This window comes from Eumetopias jubatus, unplaced genomic scaffold, assembly GCF_037043125.1.
Source record: "Eumetopias jubatus isolate StellerSeaLion01/CBP00866 unplaced genomic scaffold, mEumJub1_p1.0 scaffold_5, whole genome shotgun sequence".
Taxonomy (NCBI): Eukaryota; Metazoa; Chordata; class Mammalia; order Carnivora; family Otariidae; genus Eumetopias; species Eumetopias jubatus.
The window spans coordinates 22,751,491-22,767,161 of NW_028274811.1; the positions used below are offsets into that span (position 1 = coordinate 22,751,491).

The 15,671-nt window shown below is 35.6% G+C and overlaps 1 protein-coding gene across 1 annotated transcript in view; it reads right to left on the minus strand.

The window, feature by feature from the left end:
* FBN2 (fibrillin 2) overlaps positions 1–15,671 on the minus strand; it is a 254,470-nt gene that overhangs the window by 216,957 nt on the left and 21,842 nt on the right. The window lies entirely within an intron of this gene.

Here is a 15,671-nt window from a genome sequence, read left to right on the forward strand (position 1 = left end):
AAAGAGGAGGAATTATAACTGTTATTATTAAAAAAAAGATTATACAGTAATGCTTAATGCTATGGGCATGAAAAACAGTATGCTAACAAATTAAATGTATGAAAAAGAAAAATGCTTTGAAATACACAAATTACCAAAAGTGACTCTAGAATAATTAGAAAATCTGAATGGACTAATAACAGGTAAAGGGGTTGACTTAGTAATCGAAAAAACTACCCACAAAAAAAAGCCCAGGTGGTTTCATTGGTGAATTCTACCAAACATTTAAATAAGTATTAATACCAATTTTCCACAAACTCTTCCAAAAATACTAAGAGGAGGGAACATTTCTTAATTTATTCTATGAGACCACTATCACTCTGATATCAAAACCAGAAACATTATAAGAAAAAGAAAACTGCAGACGAATATTCCTTGTGAGTATAAGCATAAAACCCTCAAAAAAATACCAGCTGAGTTTAGCAACATATAAAAAGGATTGCACACTATGACTAAGTGAGATTTATACAAGGAATGCAAGGTTGGTTCAACATATGAAAATCAAATAATTGTAATATGCCATATCAATGGAATAAAAAACAAAAACAACATGATCATGTGAGACAGAAAAAGCATTTGATAAAATCCAACACTCTTCCATGATAAAAACACTTTAAACACTAGGAATGGAACGGAATTTCCTCAATCTTTAATAAGAAAAAGTAACATTTTTTTAAAGATTTACTTATTTATTTTAGACATAACTTTATACTCTGAAAACTATAAAACACTGTTGAAAGAAATTAAAGGAAATGAAAATAAATAAAAGAATATTCCATGAAAGAAAGAAGAAAAAGAGCAAATGAAACAATCATTTTGGTGCCTTGGGGAGCTCAACCAGTTAAGCGTCTGCCTTTGGCTCAGGTCATGATCCCAGGGTCCCAGGATTGAGCCCCAGGTTGGGCTCTCTGCTCAGTAGGGAGCCTGCTTCTCCCTCTCCCTCTGCCTGCAGCTCCCCCTGCTTGTACTCTCTCTCTGACAAATAAATAAATAAAATTCTTTAAAAAAAAAGAAACAATAATTTCAAGCCATGGGGGGCTACCCTTTTCTAAAGGTCTCAACAAAGTAAAGTAAGGTGGGAAAGAAGGTTCCTTGCATTGAGTGATGCTAATTGTCAGCCTCAGAGGCAAGATTTCTAAGGCTGTGGGATGTCAACACCTAGAATACCAAAAACCAGACTTAAGAAAATTTAACATGCGACACATGTGAATGTGTTGTGGAGGAGCACACCCAAGAAATCCCAAATCCTGAAAGATTTGTGGGCCAAATTTCCTTGGACCACAATGAATTGTGAGCAATCTGTCATAGATCTGGTTTGGTAACCACCATAAATCTAACCCCAAGTGAATGAGAAATAAAGTAGAGAGTCCTACATCCCACTCCAAAATTCTCAAAAATGCCCCGAATCAGTAAATACTATGCTTACTAGTTAAGTAATTCCTATATTTAAGGTTTTGCTTGAGTGTCCTCCTAATAGGCACGAAGATAGCCTGAACCATGCAGAGCCACTCTGTACCAGCACAAGGCCCTGTGGTCCCTGGGTGGGGTGTTTCACAATACAGTCATCTAGAATTCTACAATTATTATTACAAATTTCTTGCAGTTAAGTGTCTCAAGAAAAAGGCATGTTTTCTAGATCACAGTCATGTCATTGAGCTAATGGCGGAGTTAGAGCTAACAGTACTGCAAAATCCTTTGTGCTATAATATTTGAAATAAATAACACAAAGTCTCCAAGTAGGTTTTAATGCAAGGATTAGATGGGTTTGTTTCATAATTCTAGTAATTAAATAATAGAACATATTTCTTAGGTATTTGTACCAAGTAATGTACCAAGTTCTTCACATGTGTTGGAGTATACTTTGTGAAATAACTCCCAATTCAGAACCCCTTATCCTTAGGCCAATCCTTCCCTTTCCAGCACTCATCTGCCACCAAATTGGCCACAGGGCTGGCATCCAAAGGAAGAGAATAAAACTTAAGAGAGTCCAGATAGAAAGGAAAAGCAAAAGGCAAGTCTGATCCTTTCATCCTGTAGAGTACTGTAAGAAATCAGAGGGAGGCAGGAGGAGCCTAGCAGGAGAAGCCCAGAGTGAGGACAGCATGTTAGACATATTAATGGAAATGTGCCTCCCCCCTTGCGACTCCAGGAAGAGGCCCACACCAGTCTGAGGATAAGTGCATCAAAATGGTTCCTGCATGGCCCCACAGGAACCGGGAAGGCACTGGAGGGTCTGGCCAAGGCTTCTGCAAAATCCCATATATACCCCTGATCATACTTAACTGGTAAGCAGAAAAGCCTTTAAACATCTCACCACAGAGTTCTGGGTTTAATTAATGAATATAATACTTTCCACTGAGACTCCCCTAAGTACCTTCTTCACTTCATTTCCTTTGGCATTCTCTGCTCAGCTGCTCTTTCATCCCTTTTGGCTCTGGCTCTATGTTTTTTACTGAAGTGCCATGTGCCTGAAAAATGCTGCTCAGTATTCCTTGAACCCAGCTAATCCCTCCAAACTGTCTGTTTATCAAACAGCTTTTCAGATACCACCTACTTCACAAATCACTCCTGAAATAATTACAAATATTACAATAATTACAATGGAGTTCTTCAGCTCTCATTCAGATGCAGAGAAATAAACTATATTTATTTAGTTTTGCAGAGTCATTAAGTGACAAGAAATACATAATTGTGTAGTGAGAAATGAATACTTTGGAATGTCAGTAATTATTCTAAAAAGAGGAAGTATTATAAAGTATTATATGAAAAGCATATGAAAAATGTTATCTCTCTTTGTACATCTCCCTGTAATCCACACTACTATAATCTCATGGTGATCTACAAAACTAAAATGCTATCATTGACTATAGGGTTTAACTTTAGCAAGAGCTGATATCATAGGGTGCTTTTAACAAGTGGAATTTGTCTTTTTAAAAAAACTAAATTAAATTTCAGTTTTCTACATATGATTTTAAGAGAATATTTGGATTATTACTTAGTTAACCATATAGTAACAAAGCCAAGACCTGAAGCCATTCTAAACATCGCTGGCTCAGTTTTGCCCCCTGCAGGGAATGTACACTTCTTACTGAGCTCACTAGGATATAAAAGTATGTGATTTGGAGAAAAAGCTTAAGATAAAGTTGACTATTTTCTTTTTTTTAAAAGACTATTTATTTGAGAGAGAGGGAGAGAGCATAAGCAAGGGGGAAAGGGAAGAGGCATAAGGAGAAGCAGACTCCCCACTGAGCAGGAAGCCTGACGTGGGGCTGGATCCCAGGACCCTGAGATCATGACCTGAGCTGAAGGCTGATGCTCAACCAATTGAGCCACCCAGGCGCCCCAACAATGACTATTTTCAAATCCAATTTTGCCACATCAGAGGGAAGCAAAGCCCACTCTAATAAAACATTATAAATCTGTTCAAAAGAATCCAGGAGTAAATTTTATACAGAACGGCTTCATTTAGGGCTCTAAATATAACAACTGAAAGAATGGATAAAATTTTGGAGCTGTTTTAAGAAATGACTCCTCAGATTTGTCTAACTATAAAAATGTTCCAGGGTATTTTGTAAGGACTTCATGCTAAACCAGTGTTTCACAAACTTCATGTTACAGTTGGAATGATTTTGGGGACTTTAAAAAATGTTCATGCCTAGGCTTGGGTCCCTCTGCTCCAGAGATTCTTAAAAGTTGATCTCAGGAGCAGCCTCAGTGTCAGGATTTTTAAAAGCTCCCTGGTGATAATATGCAACTATGGTGAAAATCTTTGAATTCAGAGCAATGAATCTGAGTCTCCATCGGAGAGGCACTGGAGTATTTTTGATTTTAAACAAAAGACAGTTTTTATGACCAAGAAAAGTAGGTAAACACTGATCTAGCCCAATATCTTCATTTTTCAAACAAGAAATTATGTATGAATTGACTTAAGAACACAGTTGCACAGTTAATCTGTTAAATTCTAATTAAAATGTCTCCGTTACATTCAGAACATAATCCCCCCCCCTTTTTTTTAAAGATGAAAATGATCTTGTTCAAGATCTGGAATGTGCCTTGTAGGCTATTTCTAAATCAGATGAAGAATTCACAAACATTCAGCATCGCCCATATGGAAGAATTTTGCATGCATTAAACCATGACATTAAGTATGGTCATGGGAACCATAGTCTTTAATCCACAGAAATAAGACACCCATAGAACTAGTATTTCTTGGTTCAGTAATGTGCACTAAATAAACCACCACAATATTACTTGTAAATAATAACTGCAGTATCCCAGATTATATCATCTTTTATCAGAAGCCCTTACACCTGGCTTTCTGTGTGGCTTGAAATAGGCTTCAGGTCAAAAACATTTAAATGTGATATCAAACTCCAAGAAAATACTGGGGACTGAAGCCATACCATAGAATCTCCCCTATCCACAGCTAATATAAACAATAACAAAAAAGGTAAAAGCTACCAAAAAAAATTACTCTCAGGACCTCAAGTAGGATATAAGCACAAGCTCCCACATAGGATTTGAAAATGGCAGCCAAGGAATTAAACAGAAGATGGTCATAACCCCTCTTCCCCCACATGATACACAGAATGAGAATGATTCATCAGAATCCTAAGAAGTCTCATTGATTTCCCCTGGAGAGATAAGTATGAGTTCAACTTGTGGAGAAATCAGGGAAAACCTGCAAGGGTGAAAGTCCCTACCCAGCAAGAGAGCATCTTGTCAGAAAGCAGAACAGAGAGGACCAGTGGTGGTGAGCTCTACCAGATGGGGACAAACCAGACAGTGAAGACAGGATGATCCTCACCACAAACGGTCAATTATCCCTAGCATTCAACAGGAAAAGAGGAGACACAAGGAATATAAGGGGAAAAGATTCTTGAACAGAAAGGGCTGAGTTGAAGCCTCTTAACATTCATCGTGGGGAGGAGGGACTGTTGCTGGACAATGATAGGGCAATTGGGGAAGTCCAATGCCAAGCATGATTCTCTGAAAGCAAAGGTGCAGGCACGGTGGACTTCAGCTGAAATGGCAGCAATCATCTCAATTTCAGGATTCTCCTCTGTGAAAAGAGAATACTGTGGATGGAGTGATCCTAAACAAACCATGCAAAGAAGAACCTGAGAACATGCAGAGCTCAGACCCTTTAATCAAAGCTGTCCAAATGCCAGTTGAAGTCTTCCTTCCCTTTTCTGGGCTCAGAACATGAAATACCTGAAATCCCTGGCTCTCAAACAGGAGCTAGGACAGGAAGACAATCCAGGCCATTTTGGAAAGAAGAAAAGGAAAATTCACCTACACCAAGTTAGTGCAAAGAGAAGTTTTGGACAGAGCTGCCCATTTTAAGCAAGCAGAAGACAAAAAGAAATGTGACAGGAACCATGTAACATACTATGATTAAGCATTTTCATAAGGCACAAAGCAGATTAGAAAAACAAAATTACTCCTTTACAAGAAAAAAGTATAGTCAAGGAAATAGAAGATAATCACCTATGTTTTTTGCGCCAAAGAACAATCTGTTAACTATATAAATTAAAAAAGGCTAGTAGGTGGAGACAAAAGTATCAAATAAAAGGGAACACTTCTCAGCTAAAGAAGAAACTGAAGACAACATAAAAACATCTTACTCAATTATAAAACCATTAAGCTAATTAGAAAGCAAAGCAGAAGAGATACAGCTAGAAATGAATTCCTTAGATCAAAGCAATTAAAGAGCAAATAACAGCTCACAAGTCTAACCAAAAAAATTAATACACTGAAATAGTGAACCTATTGAAGAACTATCCAAAGATATAATAGAAGAAAATTTCCTTAAAAATTAATGAAAAACACTATGATTCCATATCAAATGATCATACCACTTTCACTAACATTTGCATAGAATAAATGATATACATAATTATACAGTAAAAACTGTTCAGGTATCTGGGGAAAAAAACATCAAGAACTTAGCAAGGAGGAAACAAAATATCAGGCTAGATTCAGACTTCTTCATAGCACATTCAGTGACAGAAAATAATTGGGTATCTATAAAAATATGAGGGAAAAAGTATAAATCCTCAATATCTACCAATAGGTCAACAATCTAGCAGTGAGAAAGCACTCATGAACACTTCCTAGAAAAAACTCTGATGACAAAATCCAATCAACCAACAGGTGTGGTGAAAAAAAAAAAGAAAGAAATAATAAGGATACAGCACATACTCCCCTCATACTAGAGAGAGAACAGAAATTGTAAAATGTTAATAAATCAGGAAATGATGGCCTAAGTACACTAATCAGGTTTTAAGGTTTAAAGAAAAATAGTAACATTATTGAAAGGAGATTGGTACATGCTTGAGTGTAAAATAGTTAATGTTTTAAAAATTTTCCCACTAACTTTGTAAGAACAAAATCTCCCAATGAACAAAAATAGGCAAGCAGAAATTAATTCTCTGGGCTATGACACTTTCTTCAACATAAATTTAGTTTTTAACGCCTTGAGAGGATGTGGTTGGTATGACTGGGAATAATTAAAAGGTACTCCTACAATTTATCTAATGATATTTCCATTCTCCTTGACAATTGGCTCCTTGAGACATCCATACTGATTATGGAGACAGTGATTAGTGATGACTGCTTTCTCAAAGTCCCAAAATAAAGTTCCACAAAGGTATAAGCATAATGACTCAGGAAGTGTACCTCAAAGCACTGTTTCCCTAACCGCTACTGAGGATGAGTTTAACTCCAGCATGGGATTCAGAAAGCATAACGCACTATTGTATTTCCCCAGGGAAGAACTGATTGGATTATATTTATTATAATATCAATATACTTGTTCAGAGACATATAGTTTCTATTCCCCAAACTCCACCTACCACAAAACAATTACTTCCTTCAAGAAGTTACGCACTGGGGTTTATTCATAGTGTACATCAGTGGGCAGCATCAAGTAGTTTTGTAAAAGGTGATAAATTCAGATTTCAACAGACACTACTTTTTCTACAAGCAGATAAAAACATACATGGCCAGAGGCATTAATCTCCAAACCTAAAGCTAAATTTGTTTGAACAATTATTTCCACTGTTCAATTTTTAAAAATGGTTTTACTGAGGTATAACTGATATACAATAAACTGCGCATATTTAAAGGGTACAACATGTTTTATATACGGTATGAACTCACAAAATCATTACTACAACTACAATAATGAGTATACATCTATCACCCCCCCCAAAATTGCCCATTGCTTCTTTGCAATTCCTCCATCCTGCCCACCCATACACCTCTCCATCCCTTGGCAATCACTGATGTGCTAGTTGTCACAGCAGTTTGAATTACCTAGAATTATATATAAATGAAATCATACAGTATATTTCTTTGTGTGTGCCTTCTTTCATTCAGCATAAATATTTTGAGGTTCATCAATATTGCATTTATCAATTCATTACTTTTTATAAATGAGAAGTATCCCATTTTAGAAATACACAATTTGCTTATCCATTCTCTTGTAGATAGACGTTTGGGTTGTTTCCCATTTGGGGGCTATTACAAATAAAACTGCTATGAGCCTCTGACTACAGGTCTTTGTATAGATATATACTTTCATTTATCTGGGGCAAATAATTGGGAGTGAAACAGCTAAATCATATAATAGGTGTATGTTGTCTTTCAAGACCAGAGGTTTTTTTAAAAATCCCAATTCATCAATTTCTCTTTTTTGGATGGGTGGTGGTATTCTTTGGGTGATGTATCTAATGATTTGTGCCTAACCCACATAAGGATCTTCTGTTTTCTTCTAGATTTTTTTTTTTTTTTTTGCTCTAGATTTCACATTTAGGTCTATGATTCATTTTGACTTAATTTTTATATTTAGTGAGAGATACGGATCAAAGTTAATTTTTTTTGCAGCATATAGATATCTATTTGTTCCAGCACCACTTGTTAAAAAGACTACATTGAATTACCTTCAACTTTGTTGAACTATGCATTTATGGGTATGTTCTGGAGTTCTCTATTTGTCTATCCTAATGCCAAACTCTCTTGATTACTATAGCTTGATAATATGTTTGAAATCAGGCAGTTCAAGTCTTCCAATCCTGTTCTTTTTAGAATGTGCTTTGGCTTTTCTAGGTTCCCTGCATTTTCATATAAATTTTATAATCAGTCTCTCAATTTCTTCAAAATTGTTGTGATTTTTATCAGAATTGTGTTGAATCTAATAAATTTGGGGAGAAGAGGCATCCCACAATATTGAATCTTCCAATCGATGCACCATAGTACATGGTACAGTGTATCTTTCCATTTATTTGTCTTCATTAATCTTGCTTAACATTGTTTTATGGTTTTCAGTATACAAGCCTTGTACATTTTTTGTCATAATTACCCCTGAGCACTTCATAGTATTTATGGTACTGTATATGGTACTGTTTTTAAATCACTTGATCGTTAAGTAAAGAAATACAACTGACTTCCATACACTGGTCTTGTGTCCTGCAATCTTGCTAAACTTATTTTCTACAGAGACAGTGATGTCATCTGCAAGTAAAAGTTTTACTTCTTCCTTTCCAATATCTATGACTTTTACTTTTATTGTCTTATTACCCTTGCTAGAACCAAAAACTGCAATGTTCAAAAGAAGTGGTAAGAATGACTCTTCCTTCTTTGTTCTTGATATTAGGGTAAAAGAATTTGGCCTTTCATCATTCAGTGTGATGTCAACTATAGGCATTTTGGAAATGACCTTTTATCACATCGAGGAAGTTCTTTTTTATTTTCTAGTTTGTTGATAGTTTGGGGCAATAGGTTTTGTCAACTGTTTTTTCTGCAGCTATTTAGATGGTCATAGGATTTTTAAAAATTGTTAATATGATGTTAATATGATTTTTTAATATCCTGGGATAAATACCACTTGCTTATATTATCCTTTCAAAGTACTGCTGATATACTTTGCTAAAATTCTGATGAATTTTACATCATGAGAAATATTATGTTATTTTTCCTCGAAATGTCTTTTTCCCATTTGGGTATCGAGGTAATTCAACCTCACAGAATAAGTTGGGAAGCTTTAACTTCTGTTCAGTTTTCTAGAAAAGTCTGCATACAATTGGCATTATTCCCTTCTTAAATGTTTGGTAGAATTCACCACCGAAGCCATCTGGGTCAGGATTTTTCTTTATGAGAAGGCTTATACAGATTCAATTTCTTTAATCAATATAGAGATATTCATGTTCATTTATTTCTTCTTCAGTGAGCTTTCTGATTTGTGTCTTTCAAGAAATTGTCCACTTTATTTGTATTGGCTTTAAGTTTTTCATTATATTGTCTCATTATCCATTTAATATCAGTGAAATCTGTAGTGATATCATCTCTCACATTCCTGATATTGACCATTTCTGTCTTTGCTCTTCCCTGATCATTGTGGGTACAAGCTTTTCAATTTGCTGATCTTTTCAATGAAATAGCTTTCAATTTCAATGATTTTCTTACTTTTTCTGTTTGGTACTTCATGTATTTTCACTTTGACTTTTATTACTTCTTTTCTTCTACTTTGGTTTAACTTGCTCTTCTAACTTTTTAATGAAGAAGCTGAGTTCACTTAGTTGAGAATTTTCTTCTTCTAACATAGACCTCAGCACCATAAGCTTCCCTCTAAGTACTCCTTTGTGGCATTCCCAAAATTTTGATATATTGTGTTTTCACTTTTATTCAGGTCAAAATGCTTTCCAATTTCCCCTTTGATTGCTTCTTTGATCCATGGGTATTAGAAATGAATTATACAATACAGAATGTATTTTGCAGGGATCTGTTAATGAATTCTGATTTAATTCCACTGTAGAGTGAGAACACATTGTATAATTTATGGAAACTTGGTTTATAATTCAGAAAATGATCTCCTTTGCTACATGTTCCACGGGGACTTGAAAAGAATGTACACTCTCTATCGTGTAACAGAGTATTCCATAAATGTCAAACTCATCATGTACATTGATAGTGATGTTGAAGTCTTCTCTATCTTTACTATCTACTTCTCTCAATTATTGAGAGGTGCTGAAATCTCCAGCCATAACTAGCTTTGTCTACTTCTCCTTGCAGTTCTATCAGTTTTTACTTCTGTATTTTGAAGCCATGTTATGAAATGGGTTAACATTTAAAATTGTTATATCCCTTTACATGATTTATCATTATGAAATGACCTTCATGCCTGATGCTACCCTTTGCTCTAAAATCTACTTTCTTTGATACTAATCAAGCCACTCCAGCTTTCTTTTGATTAGTATCAACCAGATATTTCTTTTTCCATCCTTTTGCTTTTAAACTATTAGTATCCTCTAATCTAAGTAGATTTCTTATAGGTAGCATATAATTGGATATTGGTTTTTTATCCTAACAATCTCTGCCTTTTAATTGAATGCTGAGACCATTCACATTTAAACCATTACTGATATGGTTACGTTTAACTGTACCACTTTCTAGTTGTTTTCTAATTGTCCATTTATTTTCTTTACCTTATTTTGCTCCTTTGAGTATATTTTATTCCATTTTATCACCTTTTGTTGACTTATGAGTTAAGATTCTGTATTTTTCAGTGGTTGCTTTAGGGCTTAGAGTACACATCTTTATCAAAGTGTGTCTTCAAGTGACATTATGCTACTTGGCAGTATAAGAGCCTCCCAGCCTTTGGGTTGATGTTTCATTTTACCATCTCATCTGCTAAAAACTCCACAGAAAATTTTAATTATTTTTGTTTAAACACCTAATTGCTTCTCAAAGAGACTTAAATTCTAGGAAAAAAATTTTATGTATCTACCCAGATACCTTTTTGATGCTCTTCTTTCCTTTGTAGGGATCCATTTATATCTGATATTATTTGTCGTCTGCTTGAAGGACTGCCTTTAACTTTTTTTTTTTTTTTTTTTTGCCTTTAACATTTCTTGAAGTGCAGGTCTGCTGGTGATGAATTCTTTCGTCTTTTATATGTTTACAAAAGGCTTTATTTTGCCTTTGTTTTTGAAAGACATTTTCTTAGATATAGAAATCTAGGACTTTTTTTAAATTTCAGTACTTTAAGTATGCTGTACCAGTGTCTTTCACTTGCACTGTTTGCGACAAGAAATTTTTTGTGATCCTTATCTTTTTAAACTTTGTACAAAAAGAGTCTTTTTTCTCCAGCTGCTTTTAAGATTTTCTCTGTTTATGTAGTTAGGAGCAATTTGATCATGTTTTCCCTTGAGACAGTTTTCTCAATGTTTCTTCTGTTTGGGATTCATTATCTTCCTAGTTCTGTGACTTTATAGAATTCATCAAACTTGGAAAATTACGGCCCATTATTTCTTCAAATATGTTTTTGCTACCATCCACTCCTGTGGTAGCTCCAAATTACATGTATACCGTTCACCGGAAGCTTGCTGACATGCTCCCATATTTTTTAAACTTCCTTCTCTTTCATTTTGAGTAATTTCCATTGCTACATCTTCAGGTTCACTTATCTTTATATCTACAATGTCTAACCTGCCATTAATCCCATCCAGAATATATTTCACTTGTGATATTACAGTTTTCATCTCTAGAAATTCAACTTGGATTTCACATCTCTAACACTTTGAGTCTTTCCTCTAGCTTTATGGGCATACAGAATACACTTATGGTAACAGTTTTAGTCTCTTGGTCTAATTTTAACATCCAGGTAGGTTCTGGATTGATTTTGATAAGCTGATACTTCTTCTCATTATGATCACACTCTTCTGCTTATTTGTAGAAAATGTGTGAATGATACTATTTGTTTAGATGCCATATATTGTGAATTTTAACTTACTGAGTGTTTAGTATATTTGTATTCTTACAAATATTGTTGAACTTTGTGCTTGGATGTTTGATCCTACTGGATGCTGCTGTTATGATTTATTCACCAGGACTAGAGCAGATTTAGTCTGTAGCTAAGTATTCCCCACTACCGAATACAGACCTTGCTGGGTACTCTAACCATTGGCCTGTAGAAAATGTAGGGATGTCTCCATCCTGGTTTGAGGGAAGGGCAGTATTTATGGGCTTGTGAGTGCTCTGAGTATCATTCCAATTCTTTTGGGTGATTCTTTCTCTATTCTCATATACATTCTTCACATGCAATATGTTGACCAGCGTCCCATGGAAAATTTGAGAGAGGCCCTCTAAATATATACATCTCTCTCCTCTCCAGGAGAACTCTCATCCGGAGAACTCTAGCTATCTTGGTCTCCTCAGAAGCTCAACTCCATCTCCTCAACTTACGGAGTCTGTGTAGCTATAATGGAAAAACTCTCTCGAACAGAAAGCTGTGGAAATCTAGTGAAGTCCTTCTTTCAGCTATCACTATATTTTGTTATCTGATGTTCAGTATCTTGAAAACCATCGTTTCATATCTTTTATTCTGTTTTTCAGTTCTTTTCAGGCAAGGGGGTTCATCTGGTTCCTACTAGTCCATCTTGGCTGGAAATATAAGTCTCAATTTCCCTTTAAGCATTATGAGTTTTGAACAGATATTTCAGAAGATCATATACATAAACAATCTCTGGGTATATGAATTCAGAGGTATAATCTGAAATTTATATACCAAAAAGATATCCCTGGGCCATATAACAAAATACAAAAATAGCAAGCCATCTCTTTCACTCGATTGCAATCATGTACCTTGTTATCATTCTCATACTGAACAACTGACACAATACATTTCCACAGAGTGGGAATATATTACTTCCACAATGCTGTGTTTCACTTAAATAAAACTGTGATTAAGTGCATGAGTTTTGAGGTTATACCACTTGTGTTCAAACCCTTCTTTTTCCCTTTATTATCTGGGTGAATCTGAGCAAAATGCTTTACCTCTTTGTGTCTCAGTTTTTTTATCTGTTAATATGATGTTTGAAAAAATGGTATCTTTGGGTTGTTGTAAGTATTAATTCCTCTCAAGCACTTATCATAGTAAATGTTCAATAACTATCATTTTCCTTCAATATTACATAATCTTCCTTTCCAAATTAATACTAGCAATCTAATTTTACACATATATAAATCCATAGTCTCAATAAAAACATACAAACATAATATATCCATTGCTGTGATCTAGCTGACATGCAATGAGTTCAGAATGGTGTACGTGTCAGTTTCTCCACTCTCTATTCCTTTTTGTTTGCCACTCCAGAGTAACCACTCTGGAGAACTACTTTCAAGTACAGAAGTCCTTCATAATCCCTCTCCCCAGTGCCTGCTGAACAGAGGGCAGCCTCTGGACTCTGGCATTCCAGACTTCATATATTAAGGTCCAAGTCTATTTGCCCAGCCTGATCTCCTATGCTTCTGTTTCACTAAGTGTGTCTTACAGCCTCCATGATAAATAAGCCTCCATGAACATTCAAGGGCTTCTACCATGTCCATACTTTTTTTCATCCTATTTCTTCGACGTGGAACCCCAATGCTTATCCAGTTACATAACTGGTGTGCCCTGCATAGACTGTATTGTGTGGAGGAGAAGGAACACAAAAGCAACTTCAGATAAAAATCTCTGCTCTAAACAAGCTCACCGCCAGGTAAGCAAGCAGTCACAACACAGCGATGAAGAGAGCTATTCTAGAGGAATGGGATACATGACAGGTAGATAGGGGAGCATGCCTAATTTTTGCCTGAAAAGTAAAGTGAGGCAGGGGGTGTGTGGTAGTCAAGGAAGTCTTCATAGAGGAACTGTTCTCTGACCTGTTTGAAGACTCTCCCCAACCTCCTCCTATTAGATTGAGCAACATGCAGGACTACTGATTACAAGTATCTTGAGCAAAATAAACCCTACATATATATATCAGTTCTACTGCAAAATGCTCAGAAATAGACCTTGTGTACAGCCAAGGCAGAGACTAAGACCAAACAGACCAGTTAAATAGTAACTACTGATATAAACACTGGGATTTACAGCACAAATATGTCAAAACAACATAAGTAGGGTCTAAAAGTCCAACCGTATAACATGCAAAGTAATGCTAATGATACATTTACCTTTCAGTTTATTTCTGTGTATTATTACCAAAAAAAAAAAAAAACCTACAGAAGTTAAAACGATAAAACTTAACATTGTTCACAACTGATGCACCCTGATCTGATATAGTCCCAGTAATCTGGGAATTATCTCTCTCTTCCATCAAGACAATTCTGTCCAAGAAAGCCTGTCATATCTTGTTTTCATTTTCCACGACAGCTTATCATTCACTGAGTACTTTCCCTGTACTAGACCCTGGCTAGGCACTGGATATCTCATTATATTCTCATACCAGGAAGGGGAGCCTCTCTTAAAATATGGTATGTATTCTCAATAAGGACAGCACGAAAATTTATTTGTATGACTTAAGTAATTAACAAAATCCTTTTATTCCCCATTTGAAATTCCGTTTTTGAATATTCCATTTTGAATAGCCAGCCACCATTATTTACTTTTTTTGATAAATGGGGAGTCCAGTTAAGAGAGATTAGCATCAATGATTATCATTTATTGGGTGCCAGGTATTATACTGTGTCATTTAAGTCACAAAAATAAAGGTGACACAAAAGACACATATTTTATATGCAGAAACAAGGATCAGAGAAGGCAATCACATGTCCAAGGTCATATAGGTCTTACTATTCCGTTCTGATTCTGACTATACCGTGTACTTAAAATATGACAAATTTCAGTTCTGATTCTGACTACACACTGTGTAGTCTTGATCCTTGAACAACACAGAAGTTAGGGACACTGACCCCCATGCAGTTGAAAATCCATTTATCACTTTTGACTTCCCAAACTTAACCATTAGTAGTCTACTGTTTGACCAGAAGCCTTACCAATAATATAAACAGCTGATTAACATGTATTTTTATATGTATTATATACTACATTTTTATAATGAAGTAAGCTAAGAGAAAACAGAATACTAAAAAATCATAAGGAAGAGAAAATACAGTTACAGTACTGTAGTATATTTATTGAAAAAAGAAAGTCCACATATAAGTGGAGCTACAGAGTGCAAACCTATGTTGTTCAACGGTCAAATGTACAGAGTACACATGCACATTTTATTATTATTCTTGGCTGAATCCTATATAACATTTCTTTATATTTAATTCATGTGTGTGTGTGTGTGTGTGTGTGTGTGTGTGTATATGTGCGCGCGCGCGCGCGCGCCCATGTTCCACACCAGTTAATGTCTAATGCCTTCCAATCAGATGTTGAAATAGGAAAAGAGGAAAATATTTATGGAATTACACACACATAAAATATTTTAATATTTTAATTTTCTATTGCAGGTTTCCCTGCCTCTAGGTAGACAAGCCAAAAACAAAGAAATGTATAAATAAGGGCACTTAGAGCTGCAATACATGAAAATGCTCACTGCTCTACTTCAGAGGAATTTCAAAGGTAAAGCATCGAAGTTTAACAGGCTGCCAACACATTTGGTCTCCCTGGGCACCTCCGAAGAGCAGAGGTTTAAAGCAAAGACTGAGGAGTGGGAGCCCTGGCTTCTCCCAGACCAGATCAGTCGATGACTGTCTCTCAAATGCAGAACTTCCCTTTCTAGAACCAAGCATCTCCGCTCTCACTCTTAGTATTCCACCTTCCTTTTCTCCCATCCTTCCTTCCTTTCTTCCCTTCCTTC